Source organism: Lissotriton vulgaris, chromosome 1_2, assembly GCF_964263255.1.
Source record: "Lissotriton vulgaris chromosome 1_2, aLisVul1.2, whole genome shotgun sequence".
Classification (NCBI taxonomy): Eukaryota; Metazoa; Chordata; class Amphibia; order Caudata; family Salamandridae; genus Lissotriton; species Lissotriton vulgaris.
The window spans coordinates 323,909,234-323,933,354 of record NC_141686.1 but is presented as its reverse complement, the minus strand read 5'-3'; the positions used below and the strand labels follow the sequence as shown (position 1 = coordinate 323,933,354).

General features: G+C 49.9%; 1 protein-coding gene across 4 annotated transcripts in view; it reads right to left on the bottom strand.

The window, feature by feature from the left end:
- Window positions 1–3,010, bottom strand: part of FTSJ3 (FtsJ RNA 2'-O-methyltransferase 3) — a 109,668-nt gene extending 106,658 nt beyond the window's left edge. Inside the window, exon 1 of one of the 4 annotated variants that reach the window (XM_086953396.1) lies at window positions 2,902–3,010. The gene's annotated coding sequence lies outside the window, so the exon portion shown is untranslated. Of the gene's footprint in view, window positions 1–2,726; window positions 2,759–2,784 lie in introns of those variants that run through there. The other 3 variants (XM_086953397.1, XM_086953399.1, XM_086953400.1) reach the window with 3 other exon arrangements.
- Window positions 3,011–24,121: the final 21,111 nt, after the last annotated feature.

Here is a 24,121-nt window from a genome sequence, read left to right as displayed (position 1 = left end):
AAATAAAGTAATTTTTTGACTGACTGACTTTTCACCTTTACATCTCATCCTGTATCCACCCTACAGTGCAGCCAGTCTGCATTCCACAGGTTACCTTTCACCTTTACATCTCATCCTGTATCCACCCTACAGTGCAACCAGTCTACATCTCACAGGTTACTTTTCACATTTACATCTCATCCTGTATCCACCCTACAGTGCAGCCAGTCTGCATTCCACAGGTTACCTTTCATCTTTACATCTCATCCTGTATCCACCCTACAGTGCAACCAGTCTACATCTCACAGGTTACTTTTCACATTTACATCTCATCCTGTATCCACCCTACAGTGCAGCCAGTCTACATCTCACAGGTTACTTTTCACCTTTACATCTCATCCTGCATCCACCCTACAGTGCAACCAGTCTACATCTCACAGGTTACTTTTCACCTTTACATCTCATCCTGTATCCACCCTACAGTGCAGCCAGTCTACATCTCACAGGTTACTTTTCACCTTTACATCTCATCCTGTATCCACCCTACAGTGCAGCCAGTCTACATCTCACAGGTTACTTTTCACCTTTACATCTCATCCTGTATCCACCCTACAGTGCAGCCAGTCTACATCTCACAGGTTACTTTTCACCTTTACATCTCATCCTGTATCCACCCTACAGTGCAGCCAGTCTACATCTCACAGGTTACGTTTCACCTTTACATCTCATCCTGTATCCACCCTACAGTGCAGCCAGTCTACATCTCACAGGTTACTTTTCACCTTTACATCTCATCCTGTATCCACCCTACAGTGCAACCAGTCTACATCTCACAGGTTACTTTTCATATTTACATCTCATCCTGTATCCACCCTACAGTGCAGCCAGTCTACATCTCACATGTTACTTTTCACCTTTACATCTCATCCTGTATCCACCCTACAGTGCAACCAGTCTACATCTCACAGGTTACTTTTCACATTTACATCTCATCCTGTATCCACCCTACAGTGCAGCCAGTCTGCATTCCACAGGTTACCTTTCACCTTTACATCTCATCCTGCATCCACCCTACAGTGCAACCAGTCTACATCTCACAGGTTACTTTTCACTTTTACATCTCATCCTGTATCCACCCTACAGTGCAGCCAGTCTACATCTCACAGGTTACTTTTCACCTTTACATCTCATCCTGTATCCACCCTACAGTGCAGCCAGTCTACATCTCACAGGTTACTTTTCACCTTTACATCTCATCCTGTATCCACCCTACAGTGCAGCCAGTCTACATCTCACAGGTTACTTTTCACCTTTACATCTCATCCTGTATCCACCCTACAGTGCAACCAGTCTACATTCCACAGGTTACCTTTCACCTTTACATCTCATCCTGTATCCACCCTACAGTGCAGCCAGTCTGCATCTCACAGGTTACTTTTCATATTTACATCTCATCCTGTATCCACCCTACAGTGCAACCAGTCTACAGGTTACTTTTCACCTTTACATCTCATCCTGTATCCACCCTACAGTGCAACCAGTCTACATCTCACAGGTTACTTTTCATATTTACATCTCATCCTGTATCCACCCTACAGTGCAGCCAGTCTACATCTCACAGGTTACTTTTCACCTTTACATCTCATCCTGTATCCACCCTACAGTGCAACCAGTCTACATCTCACAGGTTACTTTTCACATTTACATCTCATCCTGTATCCACCCTACAGTGCAGCCAGTCTGCATTCCATAGGTTACCTTTCACCTTTACATCTCATCCTGCATCCACCCTACAGTGCAGCCAGTCTGCATCTCACAGGTTACTTTTCACATTTACATCTCATCCTGTATCCACCCTACAGTGCAGCCAGTCTACATCTCACAGGTTACTTTTCACCTTTACATCTCATCCTGTATCCACCCTACAGTGCAACCAGTCTACATCTCACAGGTTACTTTTGAAATTTACATCTCATCCTGTATCCACCCTACAGTGCAGCCAGTCTGCATTCCACAGGTTACCTTTCACCTTTACATCTCATCCTGCATCCACCCTACAGTGCAGCCAGTCTGCATCTCACAGGTTACTTTTCACATTTACATCTCATCCTGTATCCACCCTACAGTGCAGCCAGTCTACATCTCACAGGTTACTTTTCACCTTTACATCTCATCCTGTATCCACCCTACAGTGCAGCCAGTCTACATCTCACAGGTTACTTTTCACCTTTACATCTCATCCTGTATCCACCCTACAGTGCAACCAGTCTACATCTCACAGGTTACTTTTCACATTTACATCTCATCCTGTATCCACCCTACAGTGCAGTCAGTCTGCATTCCACAGGTTACCTTTCACCTTTACATCTCATCCTGCATCCACCCTACAGTGCAGCCAGTCTACATCTCACAGGTTACTTTTCACCTTTACATCTCATCCTGTATCCACCCTACAGTGCAGCCAGTCTGCATCTCACAGGTTACTTTACACCTCACACTACAGGCCAGCCTGTACCTCAGGGTGTCACATGTATGACCTGGTTCTAAGCCTTCAACTAGCATCCAGCCAGGCCCCATTCAGGATCCCTCCTCTGTGCCCGACTGCCCTGCCATGTGTACAAGACCCTGGTGCTCCATGCGCGGCCTCTCACCGACTCCCCGCCCGGTGCTTGGCCTCTCAACTGACAGCGCCGTGCCTCTCACCTGCCCCCTCCCGGTGCTTGGCCTCTCACCTGACAGCGCCGTGCCTGTCCCCGCCCGGTGCTTGGCCTCTCACCTGTCCCCGCCCGGTGCTTGGTCTCTCACCTGACAGTGCCGCGTCTGTCCCCGCCCGGTGCTTGGCCTCTCACCTGTCCCCACCCGGTGCTTGGCCTCTCAACTGACAGCGCCGTGCCTGTCCCCTCCCGGTGCTTGGCCTCTCACCTGACGGCTCTGTGCTCTCTCTGCTCCCAGCCCCTCTGCCCCTGGCTCTCCCCACGTGCACACTCCGCAGCCCCGGGCCGGAAGCGCAGCTCCGCGGCGGCCATCTTGGAGTGGAGTCTGAGCCGTGACCGCGGGCGGCCAGCGGACCTCTCCCCGCCGCACCGAGCGTGGAGCTGGCTGTTACCGCCAGAGCTCAGACGGCTGCCGGAGGCAAGGTCAGAACTTGTAACCGCCTAAGACTCTGGCCCAAATGTAACGACACAGAGATTAGAATATCTTCAACTAAACATGGTAGTTCATACTCACAACCTCGGCAACTAACTACTAAAACATCGGGAAGCGTTTATTTGTCTTTAATACACCACCCGCACCAGAGCTGCCCACAACCTACACGACAACTCACTTTCAGAATGGCCGCCGCCGCGGCCCTGTTTGTAAAGCCTTTCCTCCGCAGTCTCTCGTCGCTTTCACTCGTTTTGGCTTCCAAACGATTACGTCGTCGCCTTCTGTGCGTACACTGTTTCATGGACGCGTTACACCACAGAGGCGGCCATGTTGGAATCAGGCAAGGACCCTGGCTAACAGCTGGCAGCATCGTACATGCCAATATTTTACAAGGGGGAAAGTGGGAGATTAAAAAAAGATATATATGTCGAAAGAATGTATTTCACCCATTGACTTCTACTGAAGGAGAGGCAATTTCAGCCGGGTGACAGCTATAATTGAGCCATTTTATTTATTTATTTGTTTATTTATTTATGCGTTTTTATATAGCGCGGACTTTACCCGAAGGTGTCCGAGCGCTTCACAATAGGAACAGAACTGATACATGAGAACATTACAAGTGAGCAAAATACAAAAGTAAACGTTACATTAAATGAAGCAAAAATGACAATCGTGAGCCAACAAAATACAAGAGGTAGCAAACGGTGCATTACAGGAGGAAAAAGTGACGTGTGCCGGTTACAAAAGCGTACAAAGTAAACATAGAGGTATAATACTGCAATATATGGAGGACACTCAAGCACAAGAACAAACGTTGCGTAGGCACTGGTGGCACTTGTGCAGGTATCGAAAACAAACAAATGTAAGAGGTAGAAAACAGTGTGTACAAGAGAAAGTGACGGGTGCATGTTACACACGAGTACCAAACACAGGTAGAAGGATAATAGTGCAATAAATGGCAGACTCTCAAACCACAAGAACACACTGGGAAGACACTTCCATAGTCATGTAAAGTAGATTTTTCTATAATGGAAGGGCATCCTTCAGATAATAGAGAGGGCATGGATTACATTTGGAAGTGTCTTTGAAGGCGGAGAACTTTGAGGTTAGTTTTGAAGGCCTGGGAGGAGGTGGTGGTCCGGAGCTGAGGCGGAAGTGAGTTCCAGATTCTCGCTGCGCTGCCTGAAAAGGATTGGGCCATCGATCTTTCCTTCTTGAAAGTGGGAGGTTCAAGCAGTAGATGTTCCACATTTCGTGATGGTCTAGAGCCTCCAGAGAGTTTCAGTTTATTCGCCAGGTAGCGCGGAGAGGAGGAGTGCAAGGCTTTGTGGGTGATGCAGGCAGTCTTATAGATAGCTCTAGCCTCGATGGGAAGCCAGCGGAGGGTGGATAACATGGGAGTGATGTGGTCGCTTCTTTTGGCCCCATAAATGAAAGTAGCTGCTGAATGGAGAACAGACTTAAGGGGGGACAGGTGGGATTTGGGGAGGACAGTCAGAAGAGAATTGCAGTAGTCCAGTCTGGAGAGGACCAGCGATTGGACCAGGGTTTTAAGGTCATGCTCCGGGAAGAAGCGACGAACCCCCCAAAGAAGGCGCAGTTGGTATCGGGCAGACTTTGCAATTGAATTAATGTGGGAGAGTAGATTGTGTTTTGTGTTGAGTATGACACTAAGAGATTTTGCACTGTCGACAATGATGGGTTTATTGTTCAGCAGATTCATCTGGTCCATCCATGATTGAACCGGGGGAGGAGAAAGTAAGGAGGAGAGGAGGTGGAATTCAGTTTTGGAGGGATTAAGAATCAGTTGATGCATTGACATCCAGTTTTGAATGGAGTCTAGGGTAGAGCTTAGGACGGAGAGATCGTGAGTGGAGGCAACCTTGAGGTAGATTTGAGTGTCGTCTGCGTAGAGATGATAGTTGACCCCAGATTTACTTAGGAGATTTCCCAGAGGTTCCAAATAGAGATTGAACAATGTGGGTGCAAGAATAGAGCCTTGGGGAACACCTTGACCCACCGCCAAAGGAGATGAAAGACTGTCCGCTATTTTGATCATTTGGGATCTATCAGAAAGGAAAGAAGCAAGCCATTTAAGCACAGTGCCCTCCATGACCATTCTCTGTTGAAGAGTGTTGAGGAGGGTGTTGTGATTGACAGTGTCAAAGGCTGCCGAAAGGTCAAGGAGAATTAGAAGACAAGACCCCCCCGAGTCTAGTATTCGCAGCGCGTCATCGATCACTTGCAGCAGGGCAGTTTCAGTGCTGCAGTTTTGGATGAAGCCGGACTGAAAATTGTCAAGAAGATCATTGTCCTTGATATGACGAGAGAGTTGTTTCGCAATACATCTTTCTGTGATCTTCGCAAGAAAGGGTAGGTTAGTGATGGGGCGGAAGTTGTTGAGGTCATTCGCATCCGCAGTGGGTTTTTTAAGCAGAGGGGTGACCTGCCCAGTTTTGAAGGGAACAGGAAGGGAGCCTTGACAGAGGGAGAGGTTGACCAGAGTGGTTCAACAGGGAAGAGAATAGGTATAGAAGTCAATGGCAATGGCACTAGGGATGGGGTCGAGCGAGTGGTTGGAGGGCTTTGTTTCGAGGATGCACTTGAGGAGGACATCTTCAGAGATGGGGTTGAAGTTCTGCCAAATGGCTAGTGATTTGCGCTCCTCTTCAGTGGTAGGATGAGCGACCTGAACCACACGTGATTTCACTTTTTCGTCAAAGAATACAGCGAAATAAGCAGCTTTCTTTGTAGAATCCTCCAATTTGGAGGTTGGGGGAGAGTAGTTAATATTCTTGATGAGATCAAATAGTTTTTAGGGTCTGTTTTTGGCTGAGTCAAGGAGGGTTCTGAAGTTTGATGCTTTCCCAAGGAAGATGTGCTTGTGGTACTTGGATCTTGCTGAACGAAGCGTAGCCAAATTATCGGTGGAGGGTGCTCGCCTCCATTATTTCTCCAGAAGTCTTAGGTGCTTCCTTTCTTCATATAGGGATTTGTTGAACCAGGGCGCTGAAGGAATGGGCCTTTTCTTTTTGCTTTGGAGAGGAGCGACACTATTGATTTAGACTGCAAGGACTGAGAGGCATTGTGAGGTGAGATCGTCAACATCTAGGTTCGGGTCTAGCCTTGGAAGTGACAGCAAAGCTGATTCACAGAGGGAAACAGCGTCAATAGTTTTAGCGTCACGGAACCAGGAGGTAGCCCTCTTAGGTTGGCCAAGAGTTATAGATTGTGCTAGGTGAAGAGAGAAAGGAATGAGGAGGTGGTCAGACCAGTCTACGTGAATAGAGGTAGTGATATAGAGCATGCCTGCTTTAGAAATAACAAGGTCCAGGATTGAGCCCTTAGAGTGTGTTGATTCTGTGCAGTGTTGGATAAGATTGTTTGTAGAGAGGAAGGTGGCCAGCGAGTTTGCAGAAGAGTCTTGCAGGGAGCCCCAGTGGAGAATGAAGTCACCCACTAAGGTCTGATTGTCACTTTGTGCGTATTGGTCGCTGATGAAGTCAGTGAGTTCCTCCATAAACGAAGGGCCGCTGCCAGGTGGGCGGTATATGACATGGAATCTGAGGGGTGAGCGGTGGTGTAGTTGAAGCTCAATAGATAGATATTCAAAAGTGCGGAAGGCGCTGATGGGAAAAGCCTTGAGTTGAAGGGAGTTTCTAAAGATGACTGTAACCCCTCCCCCAACGTTGATAGGTCTGTCATTCCTGAGAATAGAATAGCCTGTGGGTAGAAGGAGATCAAACAAGTCAAGTCAAATGATCTTTATTCGGATTGTAAAACATCCATAAAAGTACACATAAAATCCAACAGAAGTAAAAACGCAAATAACATCCCACTTGATTACAGATTCATAGCGATATACAGCTTTATCATGTGCAAAAAGTCAATCATTAGTGCAAAATATACAATGTGCAATGTGCAAAATATGCATAGGGCAAGTGTTTCAGTCGATAAGCAGAGAAGCGCGAGACCGGACACTCTAAAAATGGCCTCATCCGTCTTTAACAATAACAGATCTTTAAAAGCTAATTTAAAATCCATCAAAACATTTTTTCTACAGTACGGCATTAGAAAGTGCAAAGTGCATTCTGTAAAAACCACAAAAGAAAAACAAATGAAGCAAACTTTGTTTACCGCCTAGGTTACAGGGACAGCTTAGATTTTCCACATGTTTGTTAAAGCCTAACGGGAAGCTAAGTAAATTTATAATGCTCCATGATGGCTTTACTGAAGTCTGGGAACTTTGGTATCAAACTTCTCAGCACATTCAACCCACACTGATGCCAGCGTGGGATTTAATTTAAAATGCACAACTGAGGGCATCTTAGAGATGCTCCCTGAAAAACGGCCAACTCATGTGTGGTTCCTGACTGGCTCCCAGCCATTTGCCACCAACAGACAGGTTTCTGGACCTCTGGGTTGAAAGCCCCCTGCTCTCTGGGTCCGGGAACAGAGCACATCCTGGGCAGAGGTGGGCATTGTCCCCGAAGAGGGACCTTCAAAAGCCTGCCACCATTGTTAGCTACCCGCAGCCTTTTGCTGCTATCATCAACTGGCTCCCACAGGTTCTGACCCCCATTTTGGGCACAAGAACCGGCGGGAAAACCAAGCTAGGAAAGAAGGTATGCCCATCTATGCCAAACCCACCCATCTGGTGGGGTAGGTGAAGCCAACATCTTAGTCCCCACCATCTTATAGATGAGGGACCCCTCCAATCCTCACTGGAGGGTGGCATACTAGGGGATGTAGACACCCCAGGGAAGGGATCCTATGGTCCTAACCTTCACACCCGTGTAACACCCCTAACTTTAGTATTTAGGGGCACCCCTGAACCTTGCCTCTTCAGATTTGATATGACAAGAAGAAGAAGAAGGACCAAAGAGCCGTGCTGCAGAAGAGGCGAACGACGACAACTGCTTTGGCCCCAGCCCTACTGGCCTGTCCCCTGCTCTGAACCCCTGCAGCTGAACCCAGTGTGTCCTGCAGTTAGCAACCTCCAAGAACCCTGGAGCCCCGCCCTGCCTTCATAAAGAACTCTCATCTCCTGTGGAAACCAGGTTTGTCAAACAGCAACCCAAACCAGGACTCCAGATCCAGCCGGATCGTGAGTCCTCACCACTCTGCACCCGACGCCCAATGGCCGGAGTCTGAGTGGCCTAACACCCCAGCGAGGTCCCCATGGTGATCTTGGCCTGTAAGCCAGTATTGAATGACCTCCACAACCTTCTCCACAACGCCTGAAGCCTCACCCTGAAAGGCTCCTCCCAGCCATGACCCGCACCAGTGAGAAGAATCCAACAAGAAAGGCCACCCCTGCACTCGCAGCTCCTGAGTCCTGAGGTGCCCGACCGACAGTGTGCTGGCTTGCTTCATCCAGTCTTCTGGTTCCAGCCTGCAGCCCTTTTCCGTGACCGATGTCCCCCTTTGAAAAGTGGGCTTCTGACACCTCCTGAGTGCCCTGTACCCGGCTACCCCTGCATCGCTGGTGGTGTGGACTTGGTGTCAACCTGGGACCCCCTTTGCCCTTTGCTTGGCTCCCGAGTGGCCCGCCTGTGAGTAGCCCCTAACCGAGGTGCCCCTCAGGCCCCGTTGGCTAACATTGCCACCCTACTACACCTGACCGCCCCAGTGCCGCTTGTGGTGCCCCTTCAGTTCTAACCTGAACCTGGGGGAACCTTGGTTCTACCTCCCAAAACTCCAGTCCTAAAACAGTTTTACTCACCTGTAAACGTAACACTTAATTTTTCCAGAGAACTGAACGGTGGATTTTTTCTGAAAATGTCTTTATATTGAACTGTCTTATACTACAACAAAGAATAACTTAAGCCCTCATCACGGTTAACCTGTTTATCAATGTCCTGTGTTGCTTGAACTGTGTTAGGAATGCTTTTCATGCCAAACTAGAAAAGTAATCATGAAGTAATCCAAAAGTAATTATAACAGTTTACAAATCGTTTTCTGAACTGCAAAAGTAATCTAAATGTTCCTGCAAATCCAGTTTTCAATGTTTTGCTGAAAGTAACATTGTATAAAGAGCTTAACTTACCTACTACTAAGTAAATCTAGAAATAAAACATCAAAATAACCACTTTTTATACAAACAATTGGCCTGGATTCAGTCCTTTGAGTGTGTACAACAAATGCTTAACATTGTCCTCTGATACTGCCTGACTGCTCATCCACACTACCACAAAAGAGAGTGAGGTATTACTTACTTTAACCTCTGTAAATCCTCTGGGGATCCTCTGGACTCTGTGCACACTGTACCTCACTTTGGTAGAGTATATGCATAGCCAGCTTCCTACACCAAACACCTAAAGTGAGCAGACGTCTCCTGGGTTCCCTCTTTGAGCAGGGCCCTCAGGGATGTCCCTGAGCAGGAGTCTAGGGAATGAGTTGAAGGGTCTGAGGATCAGTGGGTAGCTTTAGGACCAACTGATGACGAGCAGGAGCCTCAGTGTCTTAGGTCCTTCAGAGTGAATAGAAGTCAGACCTAAGGGTGAGCGTGACCCTCTGAGGACTCCGTGGACAGGGGCGATCCCCATGAAAGAGCAGCAGTTTCAAGACCTAAGAACAGGGAGAAGATGCAGGGATTCCTGGGCCTGAAGATGAGTGTCCGTCGGCCAGCAGAAAGGCTTAAAGTTAGGATTTTTCTCAGTTTAGGAGTAGTAAAGTTAGGACTCCTAAACTGAGAAAAAAACGAACTTTAAGACTTTCGGTATTCAGAGATGGCATTTAGGAGTCCTAAAGTTAGGAGTCCTAACTTCTGTGAATACTGAAATGAGTAAGTGCCTTCTGTGAATACCAAAATGAGTAAGTGCCTTCTGTGAATACCAAAATGTAGTAAGTTTAGGATTTTGTCTTAAGTTAGTTCTGTGAATCGGGCCCATAAACAGTATAACATTGTAGAGCAGTGACTGGTGACGGAATTTCCTCTGAGGATCTTTGGGCACATTCTTCACACAACAGTCATGGCCCGAGCCTAAACACCAGCAGGATCTCCTGCAAGTCCATCACCCATATCGGTTTACAGCATTCAGGGCATGGTTTGAACCCTGTGGTTGTGGGTGGTGACCTCTTCCCTCGCACACTGGACATCAGTTTGATAAGCTTGTCAACTGTTGAAAACAGCGGAGCTCGGGACCTGCGTTGGAAGGCGCGGAAAGACACGGACATCAGCGTGCAGGGGTGTCGCTTATGTGGCTCCGCCCAGTTATTCCCAGAGCACAGCGAAGGCAGCACAGGCCCTGTAGGAAGCTGGCTCTTTATATGGTACATAAATAAACTGATCTATTGTGTAAAGATTCCAGGGGTTCCAGAATAAGTGGAGAGTGGCTGGCTGTAGCAATCCCAAGCAGCCTTAAGCTGAACTGACAGGTGTGCAAAACATCTGCAAATACAGACCATGGTCAATAAATGACACACAACTCAAGGAGGAGATCCACACTAATGTATGTAAATACCAAGTATATTTACATATGTTTAGGCATCAGAAGAAAATCATTCCAGTAAGTATGTTTTTAAATATGAATTCTTTTTAGCTGAAAAAGTTGAGAGTTCACTTTCTGGAAGAAGCAAGGTTATCCTCGGGGAGGAAAAGTCAATGAGACATTCAGGTATAGTACAGCGACTTACGGGACCCTTCTCCAGGAGTTAAGGTGAGTGGTGGGCAAGGTCCAAGGCATCACCAGCAGAACATCACCAGCACCACTATGCAGACCCTCCAGGATATCGCGATTTCGCGATTTGCAAAAAAATCGCGAAATCGGCAGTTTTGAAAAAAGTCCGCGATTTTTGCTAAACTGCCCGCGAAATTTGGAAAACGCAATCCTTTTGTTTTTTTACACGGCACTCCAGCTCATTATTTCTGTGCCCTCTATAAAAGCATCTGTACTCCTTTCATTAAGACAAGGTTCGAGTATTGTTAGAACTCGCGCCGACCTCTGAACTTAACTAACTAAAAGTTGTAAAGTTGTATTATTTCCGTCTGCCAAATGTTAATTAAAGACAGCCGTCGTGCTGGCCAGGGGTTCATACTTACACCAGCGCGTGCTGTAGGTTTGCACGTTGCCTATCGATATGTGCTCAAATTCTGTTTTAGTTTATTGACGGTATACCAAGCCCTGGGACAGTTAAGGGGGGGTCACTGGGCAGTGCCAGAGGTTGCAGATTATTTCAGGGCGTCTGCTAAACCAGTCGAGCTCGAAAGCATGCAGTTGCCACCCTCGATAAAAAAAAAAGTCCCTGTCTTCAGAAGGACAAACTGCCGAGAGCTGTGCCACAATATATTAATCTGCACCTCACACGCTAGTAACCAGTGTTGGTACTCAGCCCTAGTGCAGTTTTTGCTGGCACCTTCTGAAACGAATCCGTTTTCCTCGATGAGCTAGGAACCCACTCAGCTGGCTCGGTAGACATCACCTGGGGATTTTTTTCCCTGAATTTAATCTTGAAGAAGCCGCAGCAGCCATCTCTCGGCGGATCAAAAGTTGATCAACTAGACAGCTGCCCACTTCTGTGAAAGCCTAAGCTGGTAGATACGCACATACACTGTAAGGGTGTATTAAATTTACACTTGTGTTAATGTATTTTCAAGAAAACCAGAAAAAGTATTTGAAAATCATTTAGTAAATATGCAATTAAAGAATGTTAGAAAATATGTAGTATTTCTATTGGATTGTCTCCAGTTCGTCAATTCTGAGCACAACAGCATGTTCTGGGATTTTAATTATATTTTTGGCCATTACTTTATGACACCTTCCTGATACTTCTTGTTCACACCGTGTGTGTTTGTTAGTCGCACTGAATACATGAGACGCTGCCGGACATAGAATTCCACGTGCTTCCTGACAAAAAACACACCTGGCAAAATATTATTGAAGGTTGGTTTAAATAAAACGATCTGCGACACAATATTTATCGCATTGAAGGAATTGGCAGTGCACGACGAGGATGGTTATTTTTCATTATTTGGAGACTCATAAACGTCAAATACTTTGAGATGACTCCAACTATATTCAAACCTGAAAGGGGGAAGGCGCAGACCCTTGAGTACAGTGACTGTAATCAAGGGAAACCATTGCTTGCATACTTCGCAGCCCGTGGTGAGTGAGGCAAGGTGACAGGATCTGGCATTACAGTGAAAACTGCTGACTCTGGAACTGGAGAACTCGGTTCGAGTCTCGGCGTTAGTTCTTCATCCTGTGATTCTGAGCAAATCACTTAAACACTAAAAACATGAACATGTCCTTGTGTAAAGTAACTAGCGCTCAGGTAAAGCTCCAATCAATACCTTCGGGTTGAGTTTGCGCTATAGATATAAATATGAAAAAGTGCAGAGTCCAAAAAGACCACTACTAAACTACCCCAGCTACCCTGTGGAAACTTTGAAGAGCCTAATGATGTGAGAGGGTAAGTCTGAGGTGACTAACAGGCTGAGAGGCGTAGGTTTAGCCCACAAGGAAGAAGATTTCTAATTTTAAATAGGAACACGTTCTATGAATACTCCATTTCAACATTTTGCATATAATTATTGTTGAACTTACATGCCTGAAACAGATAAAATACAGAAGGTAGGCTGAAGACAAATTCACATATGATGGACCCCTTTTCTGCGGCAAACGTCTGACTCCTGGGTAACACCCCATGCATGGCAGAATTCCTTAAATTTTTTACTCCCATCACAACACTCCTCCTGATGAGCTAATGATTACATCTTCACCTTCAAAGGGGGAACTGAAACCAGCTTGCTTTGCAGCTCACGTTTCTACAAATCTTTCAATTCGCTCCTCTAGTCAGGCCCCCCAGGATATTGCGGCATGGATTAGCAAGTTTAGCGGCACAAGGAATAGTACCAGGGTGTTAAGTACATGCTCAAGTCAACTTATGAGGACTGAACCAGGTAAGCAGGTGGTCACCTTCCTATGCAGTCTGTCTAACTTATTTGGATCAGCCACTACGATTCTGCGCCCTAGGGTGCCTGAGGAAGATGTGTCTTGCCTCACGGATCCGGGAGGCAGCGGTGCCCTGGCAGAGGTGCACATATGGGCACTAGAACATCCCAGGGAGAAATACAGCTCCCTCCCATGAGGTTAGGACTTGAGCTGTGCTTCCGTAGAGCTGCAGACCCTTTAAATATGCCTAATGCAAAGTGGAATACTCTGCTAAAACAGTTTCCATTGATTTCAGGCTAAAAAGGAATGATTATGAGTAAAATAAAGTGCCGCAAAAATGCCGCTAAATTTCCATATTTGTGCCGCTAAATTTCCATATTTGTGCCGCTAAATTTGCTAATCCATGCCGCTATATCCTGGGGGGTCTGACTATGGGGGCCGAGTACAGAGGTGCAAACCACCATTGGCTCTTCTTCACAGTCCAGGGGCAACAGGTGCAGGCATGTTCTTAGGGTGCAGAGGTGTTCTTAGGGTGCAAAGCTGCCCTTAGGGTGCAGAGGTGTCCTTAGGGTGCAGAGGTGTCCTTAGGGTGCACAGGTGTCCTTAGGGTGCACAGGTGTCCTTAGGGTGCACAGGTGTCCTTAGGGTGCACAGGTGTCCTAAGGGTGCACAGGTGTCCTAAGGGTGCACAGGTGTCCTTAGGGTGCAGAGGTATCCTTAGGGTGCAGAGATGTCCTTAGGATGCAGAGATGTCCTTAGGATGCAGAGCTGTCCTTACGGTGCAGAGGTGTCCTTACGGTGCAGAGGTGTCCTTAGGGTGCAGAGGTGTCCTTAGGGTGCAGAGGTGTCCTTAGGGTGCAGACGTGTCCTTAGGGTGCAGAGATGTCCTTAGGGTGCAGAGGTGTCCTTACGGTGCAGACGTGTCCTTAGGGTGCAGAGGTGTCCTTAGGGTGCAGAGGTGTCCTTAGGGTGCAGAGGTGTCCTTAGGGTGCAGAGGTGTCCTTAGGGTGCAGAGCTGTCCTTAGGGTGCAGAGCTGTCCTTGGGGTGCAGACGTGTCCTTAGGGTGCAGAGATGTCCTTAGGGTGCAGAGGTGTCCTTAGGATGCAGAGATGTTAGGATGCAGAGCTGTCCTTACGGTGCAGAGGTGTCCTTAGGGTGCAGGCATGTTCTTAGGGTGCAAAGGTGTCCTTAGGGTGCAGAGCTGCCCTTAGGGTGCAGAGCTGTCCTTAGGGTGCAGAGGTGTCCTTAGGGTGCAGAGGTGTCCTTAGGGTGCAGAGGTGTCCTTAGGGTGCAGAGGTGTCCTTAGGGTGCAGAGCTGTCCTTAGGGTGCAGAGCTGTCCTTGGGGTGCAGACGTGTCCTTAGGGTGCAGAGATGTCCTTAGGGTGCAGAGGTGTCCTTACGGTGCAGACGTGTCCTTAGGGTGCAGAGCTGCCCTTGGGTGCAGAGCTGTCCTTGGGGTGCAGACGTGTCCTTAGGGTGCAGACCTGTCCTTAGGGTGCAGAGGTGTCCTTACGGTGCAGACGTGTCCTTAGGGTGAAGAGCTGCCCTTGGGTGCAGAGCTGTCCTTAGGGTACAGACGTGTCCTTAGGGTGCAGAGATGTCCTTAGGGTGCAGAGATGTCCTTAGGATGCAGACGTGTCCTTAGGGTGCAGAGATGTCCTTAGGGTGCAGAGCTGTCCTTGGGGTGCAGACGTGTCCTTAGGGTGCAGAGCTGTCCTTACTGTGCAGAGATGTCCTTAGGGTACAGACGTGTCCTTAGGGTGCAGAGGTGTCCTTAGGGTGCAGATGTGTCCTTAGGGTGCAGAGCTGTCCTTAGGGTGCAGAGCTGTCCTTAGGATGCAGAGATGTCCTTAGGATGCAGAGCTGTCCTTACGGTGCAGAGGTGTCCTTAGGATGCAGAGGTGTCCTTAGGGTGCAGAGGTGTCCTTAGGGTGCAGAGGTGTCCTTAGGGTGCAGAGGTGTCCTTAGGGTGCAGAGCTGTCCTTAGGGTGCAGAGCTGTCCTTAGGATGCAGAGATGTCCTTAGGATGCAGAGCTGTCCTTACGGTGCAGAGGTGTCCCTAGGGTGCAGAGGTGTCCTTTGGGTGCAGAGGTGTCCTTAGGGTGCAGAGGTGTCCTTAGGGTGCAGAGCTGTCCTTAGGGTGCAGATGTGTCCTTAGGTTGTAGATGTGTCCTTAGGGTGCAGAGCTGTCCTTAGGGCGCAGATGTGTCCTTAGGGTGCAGATGTGTCCTTAGGGTGCAGAGCTGCCCTTAGGGTGCAGAGGTGTCCTTAGGGTGCATAGGTGTCCTTAGGGTGCACAGGTGTCCTTAGGCATCTGGTTTTTCGTACCCGAGCAGCCGCAGTACAGGGGGCCTGCGTGTAGAGGCTGCAGTTGTTATCAGAGAGTTCACTAGGGGCAAAACCACAGTGGACGGTGTCTGGAGGGATGTTGACACCGTTGGCCCACTTCATGCTTGGAGCGACGGGAGCAGTGGTGTCTTCAGACGTCAGTTTCTGCGGTCACAGAGTCCGCACAGGAGTCTTTGGAGGCCTGCAGGGTGCAGGGAAGCAGGTCTTCTTCTTGTCTGGAGGTCTTGGTTCCTGGGAGAAGGCGGTCAGGTCTCCCAGGCTTTGGGGAAGCTGAAGGACAAGTCAACTTTTGGCACAACAGGCAAAGGCAGCAGGCAGGGTTGGTGCCAAGTCAGTTGCTGGGTTTTCTTGTAGGATGCAGCTCTTCACGTCCTTCTTTCTTCAGGTCAGCAGGATCTGTTTCTCTGGTGCCAGGTGTGAAATGTTGGCCTGGTATATGATGCTCACTAGTTCTAGTGATCACCTTGTACCATGCCAAGTAACCCTTATGATGATTGGTTGTAAGTCAACCTTATAGACCAGCTATCCTAGTAGCGTGGACAAAGCAGTCCTAGGCTAAACTCTGAAAGGCATGTGAAGCCAGCTGTTTTACCATATACAACCCCCTTGAATACCAAATGAAAGGACACCACACAGATATATATTGAAAATATATATATATATTTATTAACTACAAATATCCCCTATACTCTTTAGGAGCACAGAAGTACAAGTGTTAAAACAAAACACAGTTAAAATACACAAAAGTTGCACAATATGGATGAGCCCTAGGGGCCACCTAAACCATATACTAAGAAAGTGGTATAAGAGATACCAATAGGAAAGGAAACAGGCCTAGGGCCTTGGGAATCGCTGGAGCTGATCGGGACTAGCAGTGACTAAGTCGGGAAAGGCCCGCGGGACTCGGGTGCAGTGTTTAAAGTGCACGCACTCACCAAAGCAAAGTCTATGGTACGTAAAAGTTGTAAAGTTAGTTAGTTAGGAACCTTCCGAGTGACCAGGAGGAGTGAAACTTAAGACACAGACACTAGAGGTGTGTACCAGTGTGGGAACACCGGCGTTGCTGAGTTACCTCACCCACAGGACGCGGGTGCATAGGGTCGAAGTAGTGTCGGGTTTCGTCACGCTGGTCGATGGTGCTTGGAGCTGAAGATGCTGCAGGCGGCTCGATGTGAAGAGTTCCGGTGGATCCAAGGGTGGATCTGAAGTGGTGAAGACCTAAAAGCAGAGGGGACAATGTTCAAAGTCACTAGCCAGTGACTACCGTGGAACCAGGTTGGAACCCGGCGATGTCGGGTGCAAACAGGTGTTGAGGTGTAGCTTCTCTCTGCAGCCACGTGGACACGAAGAGGTCGAGGACGTCCAAGAGTCAATCACAAGCTGTACCACGCAGGCTTCTCGCTGTTGGCGGTGTCGGCAACTTGATTGGAGCAAAAAGGCCTTGGCTAATGCAAGCCACGCAGGAATCAAAAAAGGCTTATCACTCGGACCAGCAAGGTCAGAGCGGGTGCTCCCTTTTACAGGAGCGAGGGCAAGTCTGGAGCAATCAGACCCGCAGGTCAGTTTGTAGGTTTCGTCGCCAAGATGGCCGCTGACCACGTGGCAAGTGGCCGGGATGGCGCGTCGAGTGGCACGATGCAAAAGGGCCCCACGCAGATCGTGGAGATGCTGGGGGGCTGATCTTCGGTGCAAGGGCTGCTCGGTGGTGGGGCTTCTCAGTCCCCAAAGCACAACGTCGAGGGTGCCTCGGATGCTGTGCAGTCAGCTTTTCGGGGGTCTTCCAAGAGGTCCGGTCCCACGTCTCTCGGTGCCTCCACGGGTCCCTTCTTTGCAGGGACTGTGGATCGGGCTGTGAGAAGTCTGGGAGTCTGGGTCTTGTCAGGCTCTGGGCTCGGGCTCCGGCGGGAGGCGGCGGCAAAGCAGACGTCGAGTTGCTGGTTGGTACCTGTGTTCACAGGGTGGCCACTCCTAGGCCACAAGGGAGATACTCTTCAGTCTTCTGTGCAGCAGAATGTCGAAGTCCAGTCGTCTTCTTCGTTTAAAGTTGATTTCAGGATGATCTGAGGTGCTATGGCACTGCTCCCTCTCTTATTCCCAATCTGAGGGGTGGATCACCTGCTAGGTCCCTCCTCTGGGTGGGACCAGGAAGGGGGGCGGTTACACCCCCTTTCCTTTGTCCAGCTCCTCGCCAGGCCTGGGTCTGGAAAGTCCCAGGACCGGTTTGGACTGGCTTATGCACGGGGACACCTTGTGTGCCCCGGGCATGTCTGATTCTATTCACCCCTGTCCTACCCAATACACAAAATCCTGTCTGGGGTGGTGCTCGCACCTCCCAAGGCAGAAAACCCTTTGTCCAAGCCTCCCTCGCTGGAAGGACTCCCAGCAGCAGGAGGTCAGAGTTGTGTCTGTGGTGGCAGCATCCATTTTGTGATGCTGAGGCTCTTGTTAACTTTAACCGGGGTTATGGTTATGTACATGTCGTGTCCCTCTAGAAGGGTGGAATGCTATCCCTGTCGACAGAACTGTCGAGGGGATAGTATTTCAAATCATATGACACCTTACTCGACATGTTTTGATAAAGCCAAACCAAAGTTAGCATATAACCGCGAGGATTATAATGCACTTAAGAGTATATGGTATGGCAATATCCCGGAACAGCTAAGGGAGTTGTTCCCGACAGCTGCAGACAGGCTCAGCTCATGCTAGAGCACCATCTCACATGTAACCATGCACTCTGCCCCCAGGATTGCAGGGGCCTTCCATAGGAATGGCTTATAGGTTAACATGTGTCCAGTTAAGGTTAGATATAGGGATACTATATCTAAGCAAGAGGTGATTACACCAACTTACCCCAGCTGAGTGATCAGCCAGTTGTGTCAAATATGGAGGCCAGGTCAGGGGTGGCACAATACATGCTGCAGCCCCTGGTAGGCCTTGGAAACACCTATGCCCTGGGTTCCTAGGGTACACTGCTACAGGGCCAATAAGGTGAACCAGTTCCAATTCATAATGCACCTAGAGTGCATTGACAGTAATTTAGAGAGAGAACAGCAGGCTGTGGGTCTGATTAGCAGGCCCACAGCCACATTAAGTCATAAACCAGTGAAGCAAAAAGCAAAAATTTGGGGTGACCATAGGATAGCAGACCCTACTCTCCTACACCAGGGGCTCATGTAAATGCTTAATTTAGGGGAGTGTAGGGCAGTAGTCAATGGGCTACTGGCCCCCAGGGTCACTATACCCCTACATTACCACATCCTGTAACCCTGTTCCAGAAATCCTAAGTAAGCTATCACAAAGATGGGTACTTCTGAAAAGTCATATCCATCTCAGTTTAGCCCACCTATGGGGTGGTACCAGACTGGAGGTGGCATGCCTACCTGACTAGCCAATTTTTCCATCTATCCTGGAGCCAAAGGGGGCTCTAAACGAGTGGGTCGGCTTCCTCTCCTGTGCGGAGAGCCAGATTCACATTTCAAAGGCGCAGCTCTTTGACGCTTGCCCATCAGCAGGTCATCCTGTGGGAAGAGTGTTACACCCTCTTCCCAGACAAGGTTCTGGGTCTCCTGAGAGCAGAGACTCTCACCCTAGGAGGTCACAACAGTGTCTCGGTGGCAGGCTGGCAGAGACCAGTCAGCGAGTACACGAGAAGCTTGTGGGTTTTCATGGGGCACATCTAAGGTGCCCTCTGGGTGCATATATTGGTAAATTTGACACTGGCATCAGTGTCGGTTCACCAATACGAGATGTTTGATACCAAACATACCTATCTTCAGTGAAGTCATCTTGTGGATGGGAAACTCGTTTTCACCAGTGTCCAGTATATGTTTTAAAATGGCTTCTCTGGTCACTAGTACTGGCAGTAATAGGACTGACCAGCACAGGGGCATAACTGCTCATGAAAGTATGCCCCCACATGCGGTATTAAGCACCCTCCCTAAGGGCTATTAGACCTGCAGTAGAAGTGATTTACAAATGCTACATGCAGTGGTAGGGGGCATGGCACACAGACATGTCGTGTTTTCACTTTTGTCTGCACCAAGACACACAGCCTGCAGTGGCAGCCTTGCATGTGCTTGGTGAGGAGTTCCTTGGGGTGGCACAATTCATGCTGAAGCCCTCAGGGGCATTCCTTAGTACCCCAAGCCCTAGGTACAGGGGTAAAGGCTTTGCCAATTGGCGAAAACAATTGTACAGGTTTGGGGATCTGGCACTGGGGACCTGGTAAGCAGGGACGCAGTGCACTTCCAGTTGAAATAAGATCCTTTACTAGGTAAAAAATGGGGGGTGACCATGTCAAAAGGGGCCCTTTGCTACAGAGGCGAACAGCACCTCCCAGTGGTGTGCGGGAGTACTGCTCTGACCATTTCCAGATCCACCCTGGAGATTGGGGGATGTTCTAAAGCTGAAGAATCTACAGTTAGAAGCATCCATCGGAAATGCTCCCCACCCATGAGCGAAGGAACTGTGGCGACGAGGATCCAGTGGTAATGGCCACCTGTGGTTCAGGGTCCTGGAATGGCCTGCCTAGTGACAAGTTTTTATCCTTCCACCATCTGACCCCATCCTAAATTGGTGGGAGGGGGGAGGGAGAGGAAGGGAGAGGGAAAGGTGGAGAGAGAGGGGGAGTGAGTGTGTGTGTGTCCGTCTGACTGTCTGTCTCTCTCTCTCCCATGGCTATACAAGAGGCAATCACACCCAATGGTTTCACTAATCACAATTGAAGGGTGTGAACATGTTGCATCAGCTCCTGGAATGCAGCCGCCCTCTCGATGTGAGGGCATTTAGTAGGGCTCCCAGAAATGGTTGGATTTTCTACAGATTGAGATGGGATTTTATACATTTACCGTGAAGCCTAGCCTGTGTAAGAGGGACACTGCTGCCTGTGTGTGCTAAGGACTGCTGGCTGCTGCTGCTTGTTATCAGCCCCTTGTCCATATATGAAACACACAACTAGAACTGCAGCAAAGGGGAAGCAGGGATCCCCGAGACACAGAATCCCCATGTGGTCTCCTACGCTGAGCAGAGGAAGGTCTTCCTGGAGGTCCAGTAGGTGCTCCCCCTTGAAGGGCGCCTGGATGAGGTGCAGCTGGACTCATTGCGACCGTCACAAGTGGAATCAGAGGATAACAACTGTGGACTGAGCTCTCTGGAGCCTCGGCCAGCTGCACCCAGGGCACACTCATGGTGGCAGAAGATATTATTCTGTCCTTCTGTCCCAGTTGGCTCCTCTCTTCAGGTTCACCTTTGGCAGGTGTTTCATCAGCTGCCCCATCTCTTCTCAAAGACCGGGACTGCGGCTTGAGAGGACGCCCACCGGACTTGCACCATGCCACTGCGTAAACCCCCCACTGCAATGAGGTTTCTTGCTCTCCAGTACATGCTGCTTTTCTGGTGGTATGGGTGGCCCGGAAGTTTAGTGCAGCTTCATCTCAGTTACACAGAGGATTATCTGGCGCTGGTTAATATCTTGTGTCAGCCTTCGTGTTACAAGCATGACTTTGACAGTTTCCTTGAAGTTGTCACTAGCGCATTAACCTTTCAGCGCCTGACGATTCTGCACCCATCCGTTCTTGACAAAATTTCCACCGGGGAATCCTATTCCGCCATGTGAGTCAGCTGCCCTTTGCACTTCTGCAAGACATGCCCAGGTATTAGCAAGAGGTGAGGGCTTAACTGGGCATGGCTTCCCATCGCTGCCATCTTGGAGCTCTACATTGTAGTCCTTCCAGGTGTAATCTCCATCCCTAGGTGGCCCATGCTCAGTGTGTGGGTCACATTAAACATGAAGGTCAGAGTCCATGTGGCAGGAATGAACACACTCTTGTGGTGAGATCTTTGTGTGGTAACTGAGGAGGCGGAGGTAGTGGTGGTGGCATCTTGGTGTAGGTTGGGGAGTGGGCAGAGGAGTTTGAGGAATAGGGCTAGTGGCCTGGGGTTTGAGGAACATGGCTATCAATCAATCAATCAAAGCATTTGTATAGCGCGCTACTCGCCCGGAAGGATCTCAAGGCGCTGGGGGAGAGGGGTATGTCATTGCTCGAACAGCCAGGTCTTGAGTTGTTTCCTGAAGGAGAGATGGTCTTGGGTCAGCCGAAGGTGGGTGGGGAGGGAGTTCCAAGTCTTGGCTGCCAGGTAGGAGAAGGATCTTCCTCCGGCGGTGGCTCTGCGGATGCGTGGTATGGCGGCGAGGGCGTGGCTGGTCGATCGTAGCTGGCGGGTGGGCGTGTAGAAGGTCAGGCAGTCGTTGAGGTACTTGGGGCCCAGGTTGTGGAGAGCTTTGTGTGCGTGGGTGAGGAGCCTAAAACGTGATTCTCTTGCTGACGGGGAGCCAGTCAAACTCCCCAGGAGGTCTTCAGCATCTACTGCTCTGAGAACCCTCCACTGGTTGCCTTTGCACAAAAGGATTCTTTTCAAGATCCTAATCGTTGCATTCCGGGCATTTAACCACACTGGCCCCAAATACCTAATTAGACGCTACCCCCACTACAATCCCCAGAGGACTCTGAGATCCTCCAATAACAACCTACTAAAATTAGCTAACTTCAACTTAAAAACCAAAGGGGGTAAAACCCTCACCCACCTATCTTCCAGAGCTTGGAACTCCATGCCCCAGCACCTGAGGTCCCTGACCAAGGAAATCCACTTTAGGAAACAACTAAAAACATGGATCTTCAGTCTATCAGACGAGTATGTGCTGGATGCCATCTAATCCTGCCTAACTTCAACCTCATGCATACTTTCCAGTTAGCGCCAGGATGCTCCTTCCGGAGCGACAGCCGCGCTTTATAAATACCAATACCAATACCAATACCAATACCAATACCAATACCAATACCAGTGCAGGTCTCTCAGGTGGCCGAAGATGTGGCTGAGTCGGGGGATGTACAGGATGAGTCGTGCGGAGGCGTTCTGGATGCGTTGGAGTCTTTTTTGAAGTTTGGCTGTGGTTCCGGCGTAGAGGGTGTTCCCGTAGTCCAGTCGGCTGGTGACGAGTGCCTGGGTGACCGTCTTCCTGGTTTCGGTGGGGATCCATCGGAAGATCTTGCGGAGCATGCGCAGGGTGTTGAAGCATGATGCGGAGACGGCGTTGACTTGTCTGGTCATCGAGAGGGAGGAGTCCAGGATGAAGCCCAGGTTGCGTGCGTGGTCCGTTGGTTTGGGAGTGGTGCCCAGGGCAGGGGGCCACCAGGAGTAGTCCCAGGCGGAGGGCGCTGATCCCAGGATGAGGACTTCCGTCTTGTCTGAGTTCCGTTTCAGGCGGCTGTTCTTTTTCCACTCGGCGACGTCTTTCATCCCTTCGTGTAGGCTGGCTCTGGCGGTGGCGGGGTTGTTGGTGAGGGAGAGGATCAGCTGGGTGTCGTCGGCGTAAGAGATGATGTTGAGATTGTGCTGGCGTGCGATGGCTGCGAGGGGGCTCATGTAGACGCTGAAGAGTGTTGGGCTGAGTGATGATCCTTGTGGTACGCCGCAGATGACTTCGGTGGCTTCGGATCTGAACGGGGGGAGGCAGACTCTCTGGGTTCTTCCGGCGAGGAACGAGATGATCCACTGCAGTGCCTTCTCTTGGATTCCGATGTTGCTGAGGCGCTGTACTAGGGTGCGGTGGCAGACAGTGTCGAACGCTGCAGAGAGGTCCAGGAGGATGAGGGCCGCTGTTTCCCAGTTGTCGAGCAAGGATCTGATGTCATTGGTGGCTGCGATTAGGGTGGTCTCGGTGCTGTGGTTGGCTCGGAAACCGGACTGCGAGGGGTCGAGGGATCCGTTCGTCTCAAGGAAGGTGGCGAGCTGTTTGTTGACGGTCTTCTCAATGACTTTGGTAGGAAAAGGGAGGAGCGAGATGGGGCGGAAGTTCTTGAGGTCAGTGGGGTCCGCTGTAGGCTTTTTCAGGAGGGCACTGAGCTCGGCGTGCTTCCAGCTCTCCGGGAAGGTGGCGGTGCGGAAGGAGGTATTGATGATGTCCCGGAGATGGGGTGCGATGATGGCGTCGGCCTTGTTGAAGACGTGGTGGGGGCAGGGGCTGGTTGGGGATCCGGAGTGGATGGTGTTCATCGTGCGGGTGGTGTCTTCGGTGCTGACCTGGGTCCAGTTGCAGAGGGTGGCGGGCGTTGGTTCGGTGGTTGGGTGCGTGGTCTGTGTGCCGAAGCTGTTGTGTATGTCGGCGATCTTGCGGTGGAAGAACGAGGCGAGTGAATCGCAGAGGTCTTGCAAAGGGGTTGATGTCGTTGTTCCCGGCGTTGGGGTTGGAGAGCTCTTTGATGATGCTGAAGAGTTCCTTGCTGTCGTGGGCGTTGTTGTCCAGTCGTTATTTGAGTGCTGTCTTCTTGGTGGCGCGGATCAGCTGGTGGTGTTTGTGGGTGGCGTGCTTGAGGGCGGTCCTGTTGTCTGTGGTCTGGTTGTGGCGCCAGGCTTTCTCGAGGGTGCTGCAGTTCTTCTTGGAGTCCTTGAGTTTGTCGGTGAACCAAGGGGTTTTCTTGCTGCCGGGAGGGTTCTTCAGTGGTGCGAGGTCCTCGGCGCAGTTGGTGATCCACTGTGTGAGGTTCCTGGCAGCTTCGTTGGGGTCCGTTGTGCTGGTGGGAGGGTTCTGGCTGAGGGAGGTGGTGAGCTGTTCGGCGGTGATCTTGCTCCAGCTCCGGCGAGGAACCTGTTGCGGGTGGTGGTGGGTCGTGGTTCTTCTGAAGCTGAAGTGGACGCAGCTGTGGTCAGTCCAATGAATTCCGGTGGAGTGGCTGAAGGAGATGTGCTTGC